Source organism: Chiloscyllium punctatum, chromosome 24 (genome assembly GCF_047496795.1).
Source record: "Chiloscyllium punctatum isolate Juve2018m chromosome 24, sChiPun1.3, whole genome shotgun sequence".
Lineage (NCBI taxonomy): Eukaryota > Metazoa > Chordata > Chondrichthyes > Orectolobiformes > Hemiscylliidae > Chiloscyllium > Chiloscyllium punctatum.
This window is the reverse complement of record NC_092762.1, coordinates 42,221,894-42,244,034: the sequence shown is the minus strand read 5'-3', so window position 1 is coordinate 42,244,034 and position 22,141 is coordinate 42,221,894. Positions and strand designations below refer to the sequence as shown.

The 22,141-nt window shown below is 44.2% G+C and overlaps 1 protein-coding gene across 5 annotated transcripts in view; it reads right to left on the bottom strand.

Moving 5' to 3' along the window:
- The window catches only part of LOC140494485 (PALM2-AKAP2 fusion protein-like), a 241,144-nt gene that overhangs the window by 24,817 nt on the left and 194,186 nt on the right, over nt 1-22,141 (bottom strand). The gene's annotated exons all lie outside the window — the stretch shown is intronic.

Below are 22,141 nucleotides of genomic sequence, written 5' to 3'. Positions count from 1 at the left end.
CAGATTTCACATGACTAACAATTATTGTTGCTATGACAAAAGTACTCCACACTTCCACCACACATTGGGTGGAGAAGGGTTTTCTAATTTCCCTGCTCCATAATCTCACTCTCAATTTTAGCCTCGGGCCTTTTTCCCAGGCTCTCTTTCCAGTGGAAAAGATTGCTCTCCTTCCTCAATTCCGTTCAAAATTCTCTACATATCAATCAAATAACTACTTCAATTTAGATAGTGCCTCTAGGGAAATGAAACATTTCTGGGTGTAATACAGGAGTTTTATGAAACACAACGTGACACACAACGGAGCAATTTAGTCAGGCCAAAGTTTGGACAAAAACATGGATTTTGGGGAAATGACACAGAGAGAGGTGGACAGTTGAATGAAGGGAATTTTAGAATTTGAGACCTGAGCTGAAGGTACAGCCATCAATGTTTCATAGGTTCATACATTAGAAAAGGTCTTTCAGCCCATTGAGACTGCACCAACAGAAGTACCACTAAAGCTGCGTTAATCCCAATTTCCTGCACTTATCCCATATCCTTGAGTGTTATGGTATATGAAATACTCATCCAAATATTTTTAAAGGTTGTAAGGTTTCCAGCTTCTGTTATCTTCCCGGGCAGTGCATTCCAAATTCCTACCAAAGGAAAAAGATTTTTCCCAAATCTGCTCGGAATCTCCTGCCCCTCACCCTAAAACTCTGTCCCCTCATGACTGACCACTCAACCAAGGTGAACAGCTGCTCTCTAGTCACCCTGTCCATATCCCTCATGATCTTATATACCTCAATCATATTGTCCCTCTGTCTTCTCTACTGTAAAGAAAATAATCCAAGCTTATCTAGTCTCTCCTTACAGCTCAATTTCTCCATCCCAGGCAACACCCTGGTGAACCTCCTTTGAACCATCTTCCGTGTTATTGCATCCCCCCCTATAGTGAGGTAACCAGAACTGTACACAATACTCCAGTTGTGGCCTGACCAATGCTCTGTACAATTGCAACATTACTTCCTTGCTCTTAGACTCTACGCCACAACTGATGGAAACAAGTGTCCATGTGCCACCTTAACTATTCTATTTGCGTGCTCTACCGACTTCAGGAATCAGTGAATAATTACCCGAAGACTCCTCAGTTTCTCTGTGCTACAGTGTCCTGTCATTCATTAAATACTACCTCATTGTGTTTCTTCTTCCAAAGTACATCACCTCACACCTTTCAGGGTTAAATACTGTCTTACCCATCTGACCAACCCATCTATATCTTCCTATAACCCATAACCGTTTTCTTCATTATTAACCATATAGTAATCTTAGTGTCATCTGCAAATTTGCTTAATGCTCCCCCCACATTTTTATCAATATATTTATGGATGTAACAAGCAATAAGGGTCCCAGTACTGATCCTTGTGGTACAACGCTGGACACCAGCCTTCAGTCACTCAAACAGCCTTCTGCCACTACCCTTTGTGTCCTAGTAGTAAGCCAGTTTCTGAACCATCTCACCAAGTTTCCCTCAATCCCATGTACTTTAACCTTCTCAATTGGGCTCCCATATGAGACCTTGTCAAAAATTTTGTTAGAATTCATCTCTTCCAATGTTCTGTGGCTTCATTAAGCCCCCTTGGTTCCTAATGGTTAACTACATCAGCTGAACTGCCCTCATCCACACACTTGATCACATTTTCAAAATAACTCTAACAAATTTGTTAGGCATCACCTCCCTCTGACAAAGCCATGCTGACTATCCCAAATGAACCCATGCCTTTTCAAGTGGGTATTAATTTGCTCCTTCAGAATTTTATCTAATATTTTCACCAGCACTCACCGTCCTGTAATTTCCTGGTTCATCTCTACCATCCCTCTTCAAAAGTGGAACCACATTAGCACTTCCCGTGTGGCCAGAGCTGAATGAAAAATTCGTGTCAGAGCTCCTGTAATTTCCTGTCTTATCTCCTAAAGCAGCCTGGGTTGCAATTCAACTGGACTGGAGGATTTGTTTGTTTTCAAGCCTGAGAGAGACTCCAATACTTCCCCATTTCCTATGTCAAATTGTGCAAATTCCTCATAGTCCCTTTTCCTGAACTTTACACCTATGTTCTCCTTTTCCAGAGAGAAGACCTAAGAGAAGTATTCATTTAACACACTTCCAATGTCTTGTGGCTTCATTAGGCCCCCTTGGTTCCTAATGGTTAACCACTTCTCTTTAATGTATTTATGAAAAATCTTAGGAATCCCCCAATCCTGTTAGCAAGTCCTTCCTTCATGTCCTATTTTTGTTCTTCTAATTGCTTTCTTTGTTGAAACAATTAAAATTGGGATGGCACAAAAGGCCAGGATTTGGTGAATGCGACATCCTGAAGGGTTATAGGGTTGGAAGAGATGAATGAGACAGGAAGGGCCAAGACCATAGATTTGAAAATGTAGGTGACAATTTTAAAGTTACTTTACCAAGTGTTAAGTGAAAAATGTTTTACTGTAAGTTACAACACGGGCATCAGAGGTTTGGACAAACTCAGGTTGTTGGAAGGTAGAATGTGGGGGACCATTTAGGAATGGTTTAGACTTGTCCAATCTAAAGACAGCAAAGACATGAACAAAGGTTTCAGCCAATCAACTCAGACTGAGGCTAATTGGATGATGTGGAGTAGGTAAAAATAGGCGGGGCAAGTGAAAGCACAAATGAGGTCAATAGGTCACCTCAGGATCAAGTGTGGTTCCAGGTCGAAACAGATTGGTTTAATCTCAGATCATTGCTCCATGAGGTGGAATTAGTAGCTGGGGAGCTCAATTAAAAATTAACAATTAAACTTGATTAGACTATTCTTGGAATACTGCGTATAGTTCTGGTTGCCATATTCCACAAGACCATAAGATATAGGAGCAGAAATAAGCTATTTGCCGCACTGAATCTGGTCTAATAATCCTGAGGCCCATTTATTCCCATTACCCTTGATTCTATTCCTAGTTAAACAAAATCTGTCTAGCTTAACCTTGAATATACTTAATGACCCAGACTCGACAGCGAAGAGTTTTGAGAAGAAGAATTCTGCAGATTCACCATACTTTCAGAAAAATTTTAAAATCACACAACCCCAGGTTATAGTCCAACAGGTTTATTTGGAGGCACTAGCTTTCAGAGCGCTGCTCCAAAAATTCCTTTGCATCTCTGTGTTAAGTGGGCAGCCCCTTATTCTGAGATTGTGCCCTCTGTTTGTGGACTTTCCCACAAAGGGAAATAACCTGTCCACGTCAACTCTGTCACTGGGTCAAAATCCTGGAACTCTCTCCCCATCAACATTGAGTGTGCTCACCCCAAATGGAATGGAGTGGTTGAAGAAGGCATCTCACCACCAACTTCTCAAGGGATGGGCAATAAGTGCTGGCCAGCCAGCAATGCCCACATCTTGAGAGTGAATTTTTAAAAAAAAGCCCCTGAAAAATCTGACATATTTGTAAAGTCTGACCACAGCCTTGTACAGTTTTAAATCACGCTACACCAGGTTATAGTCCAACAGGTGTATTTGGAAGTATTAGCTAGTACTTCCAAACAAACCTATTGGACAATAACCTGGAGTCACGTGATTTTTAACTTTGTCCACCCCAATCCAACACTAGAACCTCCACACCTTGGACAGTTTTAGCAAGGCTTCCCTGTTTTTATTACCTGGCAGACACAGACAGTTCAAAATTCAATCAACCAATATAATCTCAGAAGGATCAGCTCCCCCCCCCAAAGAAAAGTGATTATAATAGATTGCCCACTCTGCCGGTCCAGGTAGAAATGATTGAACTTGAACCTTGCTCAAAACAAGTATTGTGTATAACATCTGCCGTGGAGCAGGAGCAGCGGGTTCCACAGCTGGCTTCAATATGGCTGAACCTGTGCAACACACTATGCTGGGGGCCCTCTGAGGCGCAGTGGTAGTGTCCCTATTCCTGCACCAGGAGGCCCAGGTTCATTTCCTAGCTGCACCAGAGGTGTGGAATAACATCTCTGAACAGGTTGATTAGAAAAAATAGGTTAAAAAAGAAAGCAAACATCCTGTGGAGCATTCTTGTGGTGCAGTGTTAGTGTCCCTACCTTTGAACTCGGACGCCTATGTTTACATCTGTACACAATTTGATTAGAAATAGAAGCATGCTCTGTGCTCTGACTGGTTCAACTTCTGTCTCTGTTAATAATTTAAATCCTAGTTTGGAGGATTATTTTAAAAACATAAATAGTTCAGAGGGGCACAGGTTATAAGTAGATGGCAGCTGTTGTAAAAGGCAAATTCTTACCACAAAACTTCAACAAGAGTTGTTCAGCAGCTTCTGCCTCTGTGGATGACAGGGTCACATCTACTAGGAGAAAGTGAGAACTGCAGATGCTGGAGATCAGAGCTTAAAAATGTGTTGCTGGAAAAGCGCAGCAGGTCAGGCAGCATCCAAGGAGCAGGAGAATCGATGTTTTGGGCATAAGCCCTTCTTCAGGAATCTGAATCTGCCAAGACTGGTTCAACTTCTGCCAAGTTCCTGAAGAAGGGCTTAGGCCTGAAACGCCGATTCTCCTGCTGCTTTGATGCTGCCTGACCTGCTGCGCTTTTCCAGCAACACATTTTTAAGCTTCGGGTCACATCAACGCAGAATCTTGTCTATAAGTGAGTTTTTGAAGCAGAATGGCTTAACTCAGTTTCAATCTGTGCCAAGCAAACCTTATGTGAGTAGATCCTAATGGATCAAATTCAACAAGCTAGCCTCTCTTCCCCCCACTCCACTGTTCCCACTTACTGCCCTCCGGAATTACTCTCACTCTTTGACAGAAGTCGGCCGGAAAATTCAAAGAGATGCCATTAGTTTACAGGTCTTGCTCATACACCATTGGTGATCGGCTCAGTGTTCTACTCATGAACTTGCCCAGAGACAGGTTAATTTGAAGCCAAGTTTGCAGAGTCTAATACACCAATGTGAGGAGTATTAATTTGCACACTCAGAATTTAACTGACAGGACTATGAATGGAACACTTTTCTAGTCAAAAAGGAAACCAAGCACACAACTGATGGAAGGGTTTCAAATGATGAAAGGTTTGAATCCACAAGAACTTTTATGCCAAGTAACAGAATTGCAATAGGGGCTTTACTTAAAAGTTCAGGACCATAAGGAAAAATGAGAGATCGCAGAAGCAACATTGTTCAGTGTGGAACATGGGCAACGGAACTGGAAATTTTAATTCCATGGAAGAACTTGACAAGTTCTTGTCAACAAATAGGGTTCCATTGCAGGTCATTCTGCTATAATGTGCGCTTCATCAACATGAATTTGCGATAAGGCAAATGAAAAATTGGGGACACTGTTTCTAAAGTACAAACTTTTTAAACGAGTGTTGGCTGTAACGCGATTACATTGCCAACACTTTAAGCACTGTTTCTAAAGAGCAGTTTTTATATAATGGGGGGGTTGCACAAGTACACAACAATCCCTAGTCGGGTAGCATGATGGCCCAGTGGTTAGCACAAGTGCCTCACAGCAGCAGGGTCCTAGGTTCGATCCCAGCCTTGAGTGACCGTCTGTATGGGTTTCCTCCGGGTGCTCTGGTTTCCTCCCACAGTCCAAAGATGTGCAGGTTAGGTGAACTGGCCATGCTAAACTGCCCTAGAGGGAAATGAGTCTGGGTGGGCTATTCTTCAGTGGATCTTGGTGGGCCGAAGGGCCTATTTCCACACTGTAGGTAATCTAATCTAATCGTATTGTAGAAGAACCACCTGTACACCAAAGCAATACTTAGGATGGGATAAGTGGGCTGGATTAGCTGAAGTCATGTGCAGAACAGATAATATCACAGAAATTGAATATTTTCATTTATATCCTCAGTCGTGCTAGGCACCCAATTCTGTCGACATTTTCTTTTCCATAGCTGCTGCTTTTCAAGCATTTTCCATTTCTCCAGCTTTGCTGCTATTTAAAGCCTCCCTCTCACACCTCAATTTCAATTGTAGAAATGTGACTTTGTCACTTCCTGCCTTAGGTCACCAAATGTAATCTGTCCCAGTTGGATTGGTAGTGAACAACTTGTGCCAACTACAGAGCATTAACTGTAACTCTGTGTACGCCCACCATAGAGGAGACTCTTGAAAGTAATTCTAGGAAAAGAAAACCAGTGTCTCAAGCTGAGTAATGTTTAAAAAGCCTGAAGTGGAAAGACAAATGTCAAAAAGAATTCCTGACCACTCAAAGTCTTAGATCCTCTCTCACCTTCAGCAGGTCAATCCCTGATTCTTCCCTTCCCTTCCGTTCCCTCCCCTGACTTCATTGGCTCCATTTCCATGAACAAGCTTCCTCCTAACATCCGCTGCAAATCCACCAACTTCCCTCTGTTACCTGAACTATGCCTCCCTTCAAGGATTCAATTCAATTGTTCCAGATTCTCCAGCTATGATGCTCTGTTCTGAAATCACTTTTCATAAGGGAATACTCCCCAAAGTTAACAAGACTTCTAGTCATGTCTACCCATTTCATGCAAACTGCCCTTTCCCATACCCTCCCTCCAAGAACAAGGACAGGCTTCCTTTGTCCTTACTTTTTACCCCAACTGTTCCTACATTCAAAGAATCATCCTCTGTCATTTCCTCCATTCCAAAAGGACACCACCGAACACATCATTCCAACCCATCTCGTGTCAGCATTCTGGAGGGACTGTTCTCTCTGTGACACCCTGGTGCACTCTTCTGTCATTTCTAACATTTCCTCATCACTGCCCAAGGTCCCAATCATTTCCCCATCACTGCCCAAGATCCCAATCATTTCCCCATCACTGCCCAAGATCCCAATCATTTCCCCATCACTGCCCAAGGTCCCAATCATTTCCCCATCACTGCCCAAGGTCCCAATCATTTCCCCATCACTGCCCAAGGTCCCAAACATTTCCCCATCACTGCCCAAGGTCCCAATCATTTCCCCATCACTGCCCAAGGTCCCAATCATTTCCCCATCACTGCCCAAGGTCCCAAACATTTCCCCATCACTGCCCAAGGTCCCAATCATTTCCCCATCACTGCCCAAGGTCCCAATCATTTCCTCATCACTGCCCAAGATCCCAATCATTTCCCCATCACTGCCCAAGATCCCAATTATTTCCTCATCACTGCCCAAGGTCCCAATCATTCCCCATCACTGCCCAAGGTCCCAATCATTTCCCCATCACTGCCCAAGATCCCAATCATTCCTCATCATTGCCCAAGGTCCCAATCATTTCCCCATCACTGCCCAAGGTCCCAATCATTTCCCCATCACTGCCCAAGATCCCAATCATTCCTCATCACTGCCCAAGGTCCCAATCATTCCTCATCACTGCCCAAGGTCCCAATCATTTCCCCATCACTGCCCAAGATCCCAATCATTTCCCCATCACTGCCCAAGGTCCCAATCATTCCTCATCACTGCCCAAGGTCCCAATCATTCCTCATCTCTGCCCAAGGTCCCAATCATTTCCCCATCACTGCCCAAGGTCCCAATCATTTCCCCATCACTGCCCAAGGTCCCAATCATTTCCCCATCACTGCCCAAGATCCCAATCATTTCCCCATCACTGCCCAAGGTCCCAATCATTTCCCCATCACTGCCCAAGGTCTCAATCATTTCCCCATCACTGCCCAAGGTCTCAATCATTTCCCCATCACTGCCCAAGGTCTCAATCATTTCCCCATCACTGCCCAAGGTCTCAATCATTTCCCCATCACTGCCCAAGGTCTCAATCATTTCCCCATCACTGCCCAAGGTCTCAATCATTCCTCATCACTGCCCAAGGTCCCAATCATTCATCATCACTGCCCAAGGTCCCAACTACACCTTTTAAATGAAGTAGTGTTTTACTTGTACTACTTTCGATCTGGTTTACTCTATTCCCAGCTCACAATGTGATCTCCTTTCCATTGGCAATGCCTTTAGTGTCTAGAAAACAAGAAGTTGGATACTTTGTGAAAAGGGGATTACAATTTTGTGAAAGCTGAGTTGTGATAGAGGTATACAATATACATTATCATTTGGGATAGGAGTTCTAAAATAGACGTAGGTGGATGTTGGTCAGTTTTGAGGGTAACTTTATTTTTTAAAAAGTGAGCATTATTTCTAAGTAAGCATGTGACTTCAGTCATGACACTTGTGATGGTAATGGATGGAATGCATATGCTACTGAGGCAGTGGTCGAGGATGGAGGTGATGGCCTAGTGGTATTATTGCGAGACTATTATTTCAGAAACTCTGCTCACGTTCTGGCAACTCGGATTCAAATTTTGCCACAGCAGATGGTGCATTTTGAATCCAATTAAAAAATCTATTCATGACGTCTGCTGATTGCCATGTACTGCCCTCCCTCGGCTGATGAATCAGTACTCCTCCATGTTGAACAACACTTGGAGGAGGCGCTGAGAGTGGAAAGGGTGCAAAATGTCCTCTGGATCGGGGATTTCATTGTCCACCATCAAAAGTCCGAAAGGACATAGCTGCTAGACTGGGTGGTGAGGGAAGCCACAAGAGGGAAAAACGTACTTGACCTCATCCTTAGCAATTAGCAGGCTGCAGATGCATCTGTTCATGATAGTATCAGCAAGAATGATCACCACTCAGTCCTTGTGTAGACCAAGCCCCACCTTCATATAGATAATACCTTCCACTGTGTGGTATGGCACTATCACAGTGCCAGATGGGACAGATTGGAACAGAACTAGCAACTCAAGGCTGGTATCCCAAGAGAGGCTTGTGAGCCACTAACAGCAGCACAACCGCACTCCACAATTTTCAATCTCCTGGCCCGACATACCCCCACTCTGCCATTATTATCAACCCTGGTTCAATGGAGAGTGCAAGATGGTGTTCCAGGAGCAGCACTAGGTGTATCCGAAAATGAGATATCAACCTGGTGAAGCTTTCAAATAGGACTACTTGCCTGCCAAAGAGCTTAAGCAGCAAGTGATAGACAGATCTAAGCAATCCTAAGCTAACCAACAGATCAGATCTAAGCTCTGCAGTCCTGCCACAGCCACTAGATTAAAAAGCAGGACCCCAATGATTTTAATTTCTGGATTACTTCCAGTGCTCAGTGCTAGCAAGTATAGAAATAGGAAAATAGTACAGATGAATCGTGGTTCAAGAGTTGGTGCAAAAGGGAAGGTTTTAGATTCCTGAATCACTGGGACCATTTTTGGGGAAGGTGGGACATATACAAATGTGACAGTCTGCACCTGAACCATAATGGGACCAACATCCTTCCAGATAGGTTTGCTAGTGCTGCTGGAAGGAACTTAAACTGGTCTGGCCAGGGGAGGGGATACTGAATAATGTTAAGTAAAGACACATCACGCTACAACAAGGAAAGCACATCAGAGTGAGATCAGCTCTGTTGAGCGTCAAGAGAACAAGGCAAGGTTAGATGGTCTTTCCTTGAATGCTGGGAGTGTAATAGGTAAGACTGAGTTAAAGGCAGGGATTGACAAATGGAAGTGTGACATTGTTGCCATCAGAGAAACATGGTTGAGAGAAGGGCTGGCATGGCAACTGGACATTCCAGGGTATAGGGCTTTTAGGTAAGACAGAGGAGGTTGCAAAAAGAGGGGTGGTGTAGCAGGCTGGGAGGTAAGTCAGGAAGTTGCAGGGGCTCAGAGATAAACATTTAATTTCTTTCTGGCCTTGGGCAATGTGACAGAGGACTGAAGGACAGCTAATGTGGTTCCACTTTTTAAGCAGGGTGGTAGAGATGAACCAGGGAAATACAGGCTGGTGAGTCTCATGTCCAGCTACTGAAGAAGTTTCTGCGTGAGAGAATTAGTATCAATTTGGAAAGGCAAAGGTTAATTATAGATAGTCAACATGGCTTTGTCAGAGGGAGGTCATGTCTAACAAATTTGTTAGAATTTTTTGAAAATGTGATCAAGTGTGTGGATGAGGGAAGTTCAATTGATGTAGTTTATATGGATTTTAGTAAATCATTTGACCAGGTCCCACATGGGAGACTGAGTAAGAAGACTAAAGCACATGGGATTGAGGGAAACTTGGCGAGATGGTTCAGAAACTGACTTAGTAAGAGGACACAAAGGTAGTGGCAGTAGGCTGTTTGAGTGACTGAAGGCTGGTGTCCAGCGATGTACCACAAGGATCAGAACTGGGACCCTTATTGCTTGTTACATCCATAAATATATAGATAAAGATGTGGGGGGAACGTATAGCAATCTTGGTGACATCTGCAAATTTGCTATATGGTTAATAACAAAGAAAACGGTTATGGGTTACAGGAAGATAAATATGGGTTGGTCAGATGGGTAAGACAGTATTTAACCCTGAAAGGTGTGAGGTGATGTACTTTGGAAGAAGAAACACAATGAGGTAGTATTTAATGAATTGGAGGACACTGTATAGCTCAGAGGAACAGAGAGATCTTGGGGCAATTATTCACTGATCCCAGAATTCCACAGAGCATGTGAATAGGATAATATGGGACACTTGCTTTCATCAGTCATGAGAGCAAGGAGGTTATGTTGGAGTTGTGCAGAGCATTGGCCAGGCTACAACATGAGTACCGTGTGCAATTGTGGTCACCTGACGATGGGAAGGATGTGAGGGGGTATGGAGGAGGTTCAAACATGGACAATAGAGCTGAATTCCAGAGGGGAGGGGAGAGTGACAGCCTTTGATATCAAGGCTGCTTTCAACCAAGTATGGCATCAAGGAGACGGGGAAAACTGGAATCACTGGATATCAGGGGGCAAACTCTCCAGTAGGTGGAGTCATTCCTGACACATAGGAAGATGGTTGTGGTTGTTGGAGATCAGTCATCTTAGCTCCAGGACATCTCTGCAGGAGTTCCTTAAGGGTACTGTCTGAGGCTGAACCATCTTCAGCTGCTTCATCAATGACCTTTCCTCCACCGTTACATCAGGAATGAGAATGTTTGCCGTTGATTTGCAACTCCTTAGATACGGAAGTAGAGGACGACCTCCGTATCCAAGGATCCAGTTTCTGCGGTTTCAGATACCCATGGTTTATCGCGGCCCGACCATATTTACAGGGAAACTGCCAGAACCAGGGACCAGGGGGCTGCCAGGAAAGTAAACTTCCCATTGAAATGAATGGGTTCACTACTGTCTGTGTTTCTGGCTTCCGCCGCGGTAGGTCTCGGAATGTATCCCCCACAGTTATTGATGGACTATTGCAGTCCATGTCCAATTGCAACAAGACCTAGACAATATCCATGCTTGGGCTGACAAATGGCTAGTAACATCTGCACCACACACATGAGAGGCAATGACCATCTCCAATGAAAGAGAAACTAAACACCACCCTTTTGGTGTTATCATCACTGAATCCTCCACTAACAACATCCTTGAGGTTACCATTGACCAGAAACACAACTGGACACATCACATAACCACAGCAGCTACAAGAGCAGGTCAGAGGTTAGGAATACTGCAGTGAGTAACTCACTTCCTGACTCTCAAAGCCTGTCCACCATCTACAAGGCACTAGTCAGGAGTGTGATGGAATATTCCCCACTTGCCTGGATGGGGGCAGCTCCAGCAACACTCGAGAAATGTGACACCGTCCGGGACAAAGCAGCCCCTTTGACTGGCACCACATCCACAATCATCCACCACTGATGCTCTGTGGCAGCAGCCTGTACTATCTACAAGTTTTTTTATTAAATTCATTCATGGGATGAGTGTGTTGCTGGCCTTGCTTAATTGCCCGGGTAAGTGCCCACCACCACACTGCTGTGGGTCTGGATTCACATGAAACCAGGTAAGGATGGCAGTTTCCTTTCCTATGGGACAGTGGTGAACCAGATGGGTTACTCCCACAATGGTTTCATTAGACTCTTAATTCCCGATTTTTACTGAATTCAAATTCAACCATCTGCTGTGGTGGGAATTGGACCTACATCACCAGAACATTGCCTGGGTCTCTAGATTAACATTCCAGTCATAATGTCACTAGGCCATCGCTTCCTGCACTGCAGGAATTCACCAAAAATCTTCAGACAACACCTTCCAAACCAGTGACCATTCCCATTTCGTAGGACAAGGGCAGCAGGTACGTGAGAACACCATCGCCTGGCATATATCTGATATTATAATGATTGGGATTTAAAAATACTTTGTTCTGAAACATTTTCGGTTGACTGCAGGTGCAGGAAGTTGTATAAATATAGGATCTCTTTTTTATCCCCCTAAATCACAGAGGTTATGCTGTATAAGTAGGAATGGCAATGGTCTAATCGTGATGCCATTGAACCAGTAACACAAAAGGTCCAGGCTAGGGGTCTCGGGAATGGATTTAAATCACACCATACAGCTGTTAAAAATTAAGATCAATTCATAAATCTGGCATATGAAGCTAGTGTCTGTGATCGCAACCACAAAATTATTGCCAAATGTCATAAAAACCCATGTGGTTCACTAATGTCCTTGAGGGAAGGAAATCCACTGGCCCACATGTGACTCCAGACCCATAACAATGTGGCCTCGCCAGCTAATTAGACCAATGGCATTAAAGGGTGCACAATACATGCCAGGAATGCTCAAATCCCAAAGAATAATAACAAATAAGTGAAGGGAGCTCATGATTCATTCAGCGAATCACTCTCCAGAATCAATTAATCAGCAGGAATAACATTTTCCCAGAATGTTTCCTCGAAGCAACAGTTTGTCCCCGACTTTAGAATTCAATTCGATGACTAATTACAAGCCGTTCCTTCTCATAGATTATCTCCAAGATACTAATGGCATGTCCACTATTTATTGAACTCAAGGGTACAATTTGGATCGAATATACACTTTTATTACTGCAATTCAAAGCGCCTGATTATATGTTTTGGTCAGTGAACTCATTGGTAGAGTACTTAAATGCTATCTTTTAGGTGTCTGCACTTTGAGGGTTGTGGAGCTGGAGGACAATACAGGAATATGGAAGGGGGTATGGTGAGGTGAGGCCATCATTTGACCGTAGGAATGAGTATTTTAAACCAGAAGCCAATGCAGGTCAGTGATCTTAGGAATTAAAGGTGAATAGGACAGTGTGAGTTAGGGCATAGGTAGCAGAGTTTTGGGATCAGCTGAAGTTTACAAAAGCTGTTTGGTGATATTCTGTGATAAACCTTAAAAAGGCCATGGAGAATTATTCATTAATCTCTTTATGGAGCTCAATGAGTGCGAATTCACTTGGTAACGGGCAATGAGTGCCTAGCTGGAATTTATCACCCGAACCCTGTCCCCTTGTATCCCTACACCTGGACCAGGAGACCCAGGTTCAAGTCCCACCTGTTCCAGAGATGTGTTGTAACATCTCTAAATGAGTTGATTAAAAAATATCCAGGACAAAAGGAATCAAAGGCCATGGGGAGAGAGTGGGAACAGGGTACTGAGATGGATGATCACCCATGATCATGCTGAATGGTGAAACAGAGTGTGGCGCTGGAAAAGCCCAGTTGGCCAGGCAGCATCCGGGGAGCAGGCGAATCGATGTTTCAGGCATAAGCTCTTCATCAGGAAAAGCTTATACCGGAAATGTTGGTTCTCCTGCTCCTCGGATGCTGCCTGACTGGCTGTGTTCTTTCAGTGCCGCACTCTTTGACTCTGACCTCCAGCGTCTGCAGTGCTCACTTTCCCCTGAACAGTGAAACAGGCTTAAGGAGCCTCTTGCTCCTGTTTCTAAAACAATAGAGCAGACCCAAGGATGTGTCTGCAGATACGCTAGAGCGGGACTAGCCTATGTACACCACAAGCAGTGGCTCTATTTTGGTATTCAATAATAAATGATGTTCCTTTAAGTGATTACACTGGCGACAAGAGTAAGGTTTTGGACAGCCTGGCCACTAAGACCAAGATGGGGAAATATTGGAAATACTGCTGTTTGGGAAACTGGAACCTTAGAATGCGGGTGTACAGGATTGGCACCAGTATGTTGAAAGACCGTGATACTTTTTCAAACAGGATAAAAAGGAATCACTGACAAAAAAAAATTCTCCTGACCATTTGTGGATATCCAACTTTCAGCATCATAAAGTGTTGAACCCACCTAGCAGACCCAGAGTCAAGATCTTTTGACAAACTGACAGATATAGTTTTGGCCCACCACGACCCCAAAATATCTGTTATATTGTAGTGTTACAGGTTTAACATGGCAAACAGACTTCCAGGAGAACCGGATACTAACTTCTTGTTAAGACTTGGGGAAATTGGTGGAACACAGAATACGGTTTGCACTTCACTAAATGTTAAGGGATCACTTAATTTGTGGAATTAATAATGTTGCAAACTAAAGGAGTCTAGATTAGAGTGGTGCTGGAAAAGCACAGCAGGTCAGGGGCATTCCTGATGAAGGGCTTTTGCCCAAAACGTCAATTTTCCTGCTGCTCGGATGCTGCCTGACCTGCTGTGCTTTTCCAGCACCACTCTAATCTAGACTCTGATCTCCAGCATCTGCAGTCGTCACTTTCACCCTGCAATCTAAAGGAACCTACTCACTGAACCAGATCTGGACCTCAAGAAAGCCATAGAACTGGCCCTAGTCCACAAAAATGTGGACTAGAGGGGGTCAGGAGCTTCAGCGTTCCATATTCGGTATCGTCCTCAACTTTGGCCAACTCCCATATCACAGAGCCAAGGCCCCAGCAGACAAACTCATGGCTCCCATTGGTTGACAAGGAAAGGCGATTGGAATTGGATTGCAAGGTTCCAGAATTGAACATAAGAACAAAAGAAACAGGAGTAGGCCATCTGTCCCCTCGACCCTTCAACAGGATCGTGGCTGATCTTTTCATGGTCTCAGCTCCACTTACATACCTGACCACCCATAAGCCTTAATTTCTTCACTGTTCAAAAATCTATCTTTGCCTTAAAAACATCTAACAAAGTAGCCTCAACTGCTTCACCGGGCAACTTAAATATTTCAAGGCGTTGAAGCTGGCACTTTCACAAAGTAAAGAATGTGGGGTTGGAAACTGACCTCACACAAACAGCATACGTTTCGTCCCCTGTCTAGGTGACATCCTCAGTGCTTGGGAGCCTCCTGTGAAGCGCTTCTGGTGAGAAGATTTGTAGCTCGGGTGCTCGTTGTTGTGGTTCTGTTCGCCGAGCTGGGAATTTGTGTTGCAAACGTTTCGTCCCCTGTCTAGGTGACATCCTCAGTGCTTGGGAGCCTCCTGTGAAGCGCTTCTGTGATGCTTCCTCCGGCATTTATAGTGATTTGTATCTGCCGCTTCCGGTTGTCAGTTCCAGCTGTTCGCTGCAGTGGCCGGTATATTGGGTCAGGTCGATGTGTTTGTTGATAGAGTCTGTGGATGAGTGCCATGCCTCTAGGAATTCCCTGGCTGTTCTCTGTTTGGCTTGTCCTATAATGGCAGTGTTTCGGCAGAGACAAACCACTATAGATGCTGGAGAAACATCACAGAAGCGCTTCACAGGAGATTCCCAAGCACTCCCAAGTCCCATGTTACCTAGACAGGGGACGAAACATCTGCAACACAAATTCCCAGCTCGGCGAATAGAACCACAACAATGAGCACCCGAGCTACAAATCTCCTCATAAACTTTGAACAAACAGCATGGCTCATCATCAGATATTCATCAGGGACAGGGACAGGGTGATAGCTAAGAAGTGGAGTTTGTGGTGTGGCTGTCTACACTGCATTGGTCTTCTGAATAATTGGTTGGAGGACATCTCTGCTCATTTGGTATTAGATAATAGACAAATCAAAGACCTTGGCTGTGACTCACCAGATAGGAATGGAACCCAGTGAGGCACGCCCACCGATCTAAGTGACAATGGAGAGGTGTTGGATGAGGATCAAAAGCTAAAGGCAGTTCAAGATGATTGTGAAGAAATACTTCCCAGTAGTGAAAGTGGATTTCATATGCTGTTTCCAATCACGCCATTTCAGTTCTGTGACAGGAGATATGATAGGTCACAGGGTGACTGACTACAATGCGAAATCAGTCACACCAAAAGAGAAAGGAATGTTATTTCTCTCCCCTGACAATCTGAATGAATTAGCAGATGATCAGTTACACCAGGAATGGTGCAGGTCCCTATAATCTGTAGTCAGGATTTGTGACCCCCTTGTTGAACACCCAACAGGTCCCAGATCCATGCTCAGGAGACCAACCCAAATATTGGGGTCCTAAGTTTCAGAAGTAGATATAGTTCCCAGTCTCAGATCAGCTAGCCTTACTGGTTAGTCATCTCATTTATGTAATCTTGCTAATTGCAGGACAGTGAAAACCTTTTAAAAGAAATGTATTAACAGTGTTTCTGTGATATGGGATCAAATATTAGGTGAATACAAAAGGCCTTTGTACTGTACAGTGATGAATGAAGAGCTGGCAAAAATCTCAGTCAATATCTCTGACCTAAAGGCATTAAATCAGACTTTGAGATTTGCACTTGTGGAAAGTGCTGAACTTTACACAACAAGTCTAAGGTAACAATGTCAGTTCCAGCTGCCAGGTGAACATTGATCTCCAGTTTACAATGGAATTTGAGATCTCGTATTACTGCTCAGAATAGTTTCTTTATTTTTCAGACTCTGTTACTGAACTTTAGTAGGTGTTCCCATTGGACTAGACTTTATTATCCTGTAAAGGCTTATCAAAACAGCCTTGAACTGTTGACTGCTGATAAAGCTAACACAGCCAGGTCAAAGTTACTTTATGCTAACAATGATGACAATTCATTCTCCACACATTCCAGTTGCGAATATTTGGAAGGATTCATTTGAATCCTGGTTGAACAAGCTGCAAGTATTTTTTTTTTGTTCATTCATTATATCTCTAGCAACGTAACATGTAATGTCCATCTCTGAGAAAGGTAGTTGTGAGCTGTCTGTGTTTCAGGTAATCTGAGCACGCTGTTAAGAAGGAATTTTAACGCAGTGATGGGATATAATTCTAAGACAAGATGTTGTGTTGCTTGTCTGGGAACTTTAACACGGTGGTAACTGCTCATGTGGTACAGCTCCCAAGTTTGGGAGATGCTTTTGAAGGAGGATTGGTAAGATGCTGCCTTACATCATGTCCTCAAATAACTATTCTATAACAGAGTAGTAAAAAGTATTCTTTTCAGAAACTGACACTTCAATCCAACTTGTCCATGCTGACCAGATATCTTAAATTAGGCTGGTCCTATTTACCAGCATTTGGCCCATATCCCTCTAACCCCTTCCTATTCATATACCCATCCAGATGCCTTTTAAATGCTGTAATTGTACCAGCCTCCACCACTTCCTCTGGCAGCTCATTACATACACGCATCACCCTCTGTGTGTAAAAGTTGCCCCTGAGATCCCCTTTAAATCTTTCCCCTCTCACCTTAACCCTGTGCCCTCTAGTTTTGGACTCCTCTACCCTGGAGAAAAGACCATGAGTATTTGCCCTGTCCATGCCCCTCATGATTTTATGAACCTCTGTAACTCTGTCTGCTGCTCCTAAATCTTGCCCAAATGGGGAAAAAAACCAGCAATTCCTCCTCACAAACCCGTGAGGGCGTGTAATAGATTTCTCCCACAGATCAGTGATGTAACAGCTCGTCATAGGTTTGACTGAGTGTGGACTAACAGACAATGACCCAGACACCACTATCACTATCCCTGTGTAGGCCTTGTCCGACTGGCAGGACAGTCACAGCAGAGGGTGGTAATATAATGGTATACTGTCAGGAAAGCATTGCCTTGGGAGTCCTCAACATTGAAGTCTCATGGCACAAGATCAAACGTGGGCAAGGAAACCTGATTATTATGCACAGCCCTCCTCAGCTGATAAATTAGTATTGTCCATGTTGAGCAACACTTGGTATAGTTAATATTCTTGTGCATGGATGAGAAAAGGATGCATTCAATTACAGCAAGATAATGTTGGCCTTTTATCACAAGAACGATCAAGTATAAAAGTAGCCAAATCATATTACCTCTGAACACGTGTGACGGCACATGTGGAATACCGTGCAGGATTTGGGTTCCGTTATTTACAGAGTGTGACACTTGTATTAGAAATAGTTCAGAGAAGGTTCATTAGGGCTGAGGAATGACAAAATGGGGCAAAACTCTACGTTGATTGGAGTCATCAATATCAAAAAGGTTCTTTTTAAGAGGTCAATCGTTTGCTTGCCGGGGGTGGGGGGTCTGAGTCAGGGGTTTATCAAGGTAATGTCCTCAACAGAACGATGGTAATACCAAACCAAATGTGTTTGCCTTCTAATTCACACACAATCCTGACTAGGATATACGCCATATATTTCTTCACTGCTGTTGTGTCAACATCCTCGAACTCCCTTCCAAACAGTATACTGCGTGTACCAGCACTGCACAGACTGAGTTGGTTCAAGAAGACAGCTCACTATCTTCCCCATACCGCTGAACAATGAGCAAAAAAATGCAGCTCTTGCCAGTGAGGTATAGGAGCCCTGTACTAATACCATGGTTTTTGTATTCATGGTTCGAGATAAACACTCAGGGTGAGAATCTGTTGGATGAGTGTGGCATTTTCCTCTAACAGGACACTGCAGCCTCACTGCAGCTGGAGTCTGAGAGAGAGACATGGTTCACAATCAGAGGCAGCCTGAGGAGAGACAGCAGAATGAGGTACAGAGGGAGATGGTAAAATTATCAATACAATGGAGCAAGGGGAGAGGAGCCTGGTGACTTGTAGTTTTTAATCTTAGTTTGGATGTGTAATGTTCTGAATGTGAGCTTCCAACAGGAAGTCTCACCTGAGGAATGGAGACTACCCTCCCCTTTATTATAAATCAGTTAACGTGGGAGGCTACATTCTGTGACTAAATCAACTAGGAGATAGTGAGGACTGCAGATGCTGGAGATCAGAATTAAGAGTGTAGTGCTGGAAAAGCAAGCACAGGGGCACCATAGTGGCTCAGTGGTTAGCACTGCTGCCTCACAGCACCAGGGTCCCAGGTTCAATTCCAGCCTCAGGCGACTGACTGTGTGGAATTTGCACATTCTCCCCGTGTCTGCATGGGTTTCCTCCGGGTGCTCCGGTTTTCTCCCACAATCCAAAGATGGGCAGGTCAGGTGAATTAGCCATGCTAAATTGTCCGTAGTTTTAGGTGCATTAGTCAGAGGGAAATGGGTCTGGGTGGGTTACTCTCCGGAGGGTCGGTGTAGGCTGGTTGGGCCAAAGGGCCTGTTTTACACTGTAGGGAATCTAAAAAAAAAGATGATGCAGCATCCGAGGATCAGGAGGATCAATGTTTCAGGCATAAGCCTATCACCAGGAATGAGGCTTGTGGGCCAGAGCTGAGAGATAAATGGGAGGGGGTTGGGGGTTGCGGGGAGGTAGCTGGGAAAGCGATAGGTGGATGAAGGTGAGGGAGAGGATGATAGGTCAGGGGGGCAGTGATGGACAGGTCTGGATGGCAGTGCTGAGTTGGAGGCTTGGGACTGGGATAATGTTGGGGGAGGGGAAATGAGGAAGCTGTTGAAATCCACATTTATCCCGTGTGGGTGCAGGGTCCCGAGGTGGAATATGAGGCGCTCCTCCTCCAGGCGTCAATTGGTAACGGTTTGGCGATGGAGGAGGCCCAGGAGCTGCATGTCCTTGATGGAGTGGGAGGGGAAGTTGAAGTGTTCAGCTACAGGCCAGTGGGGTTGGTGGGTGTGGGTATCCCAGAGATGTTCTCTGAAATGATCTGCAAGAAGGTGTCCCATCTCCCCCAGACCCAGTGAATTACATATCTTAATGTTATTTTGTTGCAGTACTCAACCTGAATACATTCAGGGACATAGAGTCATACAGCTTGGAAACAGACCCTTCGGCCTGACCCATCCAATACAATCAAGTTTCCTAAACTGAACTAGTCCCATTTGATTGCGTTTGGCCCATATCCCTCTAAACCTTTCCTGTCCAAATATCTTTTTAAATGTTGTAATTGTACTTGTCTCCACCACTTCCTCTGGCAGCTCGTTCCACATAAGCATCACCCTCTGTGTGAAAACGTTGCCCCGCAGGTCTCTTTTTAAATCTTTGCCCTCTCACTTTAAACCTACGTCCTCTAGTTGTGGTCTCCCCTACCCCAGGGAAAGGACCTTGGCAAGTCACCTTATCTATGCCCCTCTCAATTTTATAAACCTCTCTCCTCAACTTTTTTTTTAAAGATTCCCGACTGTGTGGGAACAGCCTTTTGGCCCAACAAGTCCACCCCGACCCTCCGAAGAGTAACCTGCCCAGACCCATTCCCCTCTGACTAACGCATCTAACACAATGGGACAATTTAACACTGCCAATTCACCCAACCTGCACATTTTTGGACTGTGGGAGGAAACTGGAGCACCCGGAGGAAACCCACACAGACACAGGGAGAACGTGCAAACTCCACATAGACAGTCGCCTGAGGCGGGAGTCGAACCTGGGTTCCCTGTCGCTGTGAGGCAATAGTGCTAACCACTAAGCCACCATGCCAAACTTCCTAACCTCCAGGGAAAACAATCCCAGCCTCTCGTTATAACTCAATCCCTCCAGTCTTGATATTATCCTTTTTTGCTCTCTTTCCTCTTTAATAACATGCTTCCTATAGCAGGGTGACCAGAATCGTACTCAGTACTCTAACTATGGCCTTACCAATGCCATGGAATATCAGTGACTTTTCAAATATAGAAAGTTTAAAATCAAGAGAATGAATTATTCTTATCTAATGTTCATCATCAAATATTCAAGAGGCAGCAGAATCCCTGGTTTTGCTTTGCTGTTCAGATTAGACAATGTATCCCAGTTTACATGTGGATCTAATCTAGACCACATGGTCGACTCCTGCTTCCATTTTGTGCTGGTATCACGAGTATTATATTGGAATCTCTCTCTCCATTAAATGGCAACCAAAAAAAAAGTCTTTCAAATATCCACCCAACTGCTCAATTTTCATGAAAACCTTTTGCTTGAATAGATGTGTAACGGGCAGTTGTACTCTAGGGGAACACAGAGAGAGAGTTGATGACAGCACATTGTGTGACTATGCCTGAATCAGTTTCCCTCCGCAGACATCTAAACCATTCCATATATTTGACAGGATCATCTGATAGATGCATATAAAATCATCGAAGGCATGTACAGTTGGAGTCTCTTTCCCAGGGTGGATATGATTGCACAGGTGAGAGGGGAAAATTTTAAAGGAGATGTGTGAGGCAAGTGTTTCTTTTTAATGCAAAGGGTGGTTGGTGCCCCAAACACACTGTCAGGGGAGGTGGTAGATTAGCGACGTCTAAGGGGCATTTAAACATACACATGAATGGGCAGGGAATAGAAGGATATGGACCATGTGCACGAGATAGATTTAGTTTAGTTTAGCACCACAGTCGGCATGGGCTGAAGGGCCTTTTCCTGTGTTCTATGTTCTAAAGGAGGTTGGGCCTGAGCTCATTTGAGTTTAGAGGAACATGAGTGATCTTACTGAAACACATCAGATTGTAAGAGGACTTAACAGACAGGATGCTGAGAATATAATTCCCCTCACGAGTGAACTCTTTAACAAAAAAAGCAGGTGGAGAAAGGAATGAGGGACTTCCCATTCCGTGAAATGGGGGAGAAAATATCGCAGGTAGGAAAGTGGATTGACACTATTATAACATCTGACATGATTGTATTCAATGGTGGAACAGCTTTGATGGACTGAATGGCCTACTCCTGATCCTAGATCTTGCATTTTTATGGAGAATAAAAGTTACAGAATTCAGCGAGGAACTTGGGAAGCACCACTACTGACCAAGTCCTGATGCTGGTATCTGCCAGATTGGTTCTGTGGAACATGGTGGGGAAGTAGAGGAGAATGTTGATCTCACTCTCTGTGCACCTCCTCTGCAGCTGTAACATTGTATTCCTCGCTCTGTTCTATTACCCTAAAACACTTTGTATAATATGATCTGCCTGTACTGCATGCAAAACAAAAATTTTCACTGTACCGAGGTACATGTGACAATAATAAACCAAATCAAATAAAAGAAATCCTAAACCTTGTTGTCACCAATCAACCTGTCACAGATGCATTTGTCCGTGACAGTATTGTAGCAGTGACCGAGGCCCAGTGGTCAAAGTGCACACTGCACAGTGCTTTTGGAGTTAAAGGCCTGTCATCACACTGAAGGTACCCTCCTGTACTTGCTTGCTCTCTCCCCCA